Raw genomic sequence first — 821 nt, forward strand, 5'->3', positions numbered from 1 at the left:
TTCTCAAAAAATAACAATAAAAGACAAGGCATGTCTACCTAATGAGACTAACTAGTATGAACTATGCAGTGGGGGCTGGACTTAGTGGTTAATCGTCACCTCAATAAAGGATGCCGGCCATGGGATATAAAAGTCCAGGGAATATATCAATCAAATAAGTGAAATAACTGATACTGTCAAATACTTTCTAGTGACCTTTAAAGTGAATTCTCGTTAAAAGATTAGAAAAAGAATAAATCCAAAATCTTGTATCATCTAAGGGGCTCCATAATTTTATAACTAGTGGGGTTACAGAATATGGGGCTGTGGATAGAATTCGATTATGTTAAATGTACTATAAAGTTCCTTTCAACTTTCCGACCCGACTATCTCGCCAATCAAAAGGTTGACATGTAATCATAAATTTTCCCCTAGCAGCTGAAGCTGGGGAAATCAAACTACACTAGGATTTGAAATTCTGGTAGTGAAATACAGCAACCCATAGAAGTGTGGTGTGTGAGGAGTGTGACAAAAGAAAGAGTCAATTTTTTTCTAGATACTACGTCAATTCACTGTAAGTTAGGTTGATAAACATGGTAATTTAAAAATTAACATATCAACCAATTTAAAAATTAACATATGTACGTCACTCTATTGTTGGATATTATGTTGGCACTTAACAATTCAAGTCGACACTACATTAACAGAAATTTGGATTAGAGACAAAAAGAAATTCAGAAAAAAAAATCTAAGAAACTTATTTGATTATGGAAAAGTATAGGGTACCAATATTATCTGTCAATTTCTGTCAATTCTTATTTATAATTGTGTTTCATGGAACG

The 821-nt window shown here is 33.0% G+C and overlaps 1 protein-coding gene across 3 annotated transcripts in view; it reads left to right on the forward strand.

The window, feature by feature from the left end:
• Window positions 1-410, forward strand: part of LOC107629688 — an 8,900-nt gene extending 8,490 nt beyond the window's left edge. For all 3 annotated transcript variants that reach the window (XM_021118190.1, XM_021118192.1, XM_021118191.1), the window contains one exon: window positions 70-410. The gene's annotated coding sequence lies outside the window, so the exon portion shown is untranslated. The remainder of the gene's footprint in view (window positions 1-69) is intronic.

Source organism: Arachis ipaensis, chromosome B03, assembly GCF_000816755.2.
Source record: "Arachis ipaensis cultivar K30076 chromosome B03, Araip1.1, whole genome shotgun sequence".
NCBI lineage: Eukaryota > Viridiplantae > Streptophyta > Magnoliopsida > Fabales > Fabaceae > Arachis > Arachis ipaensis.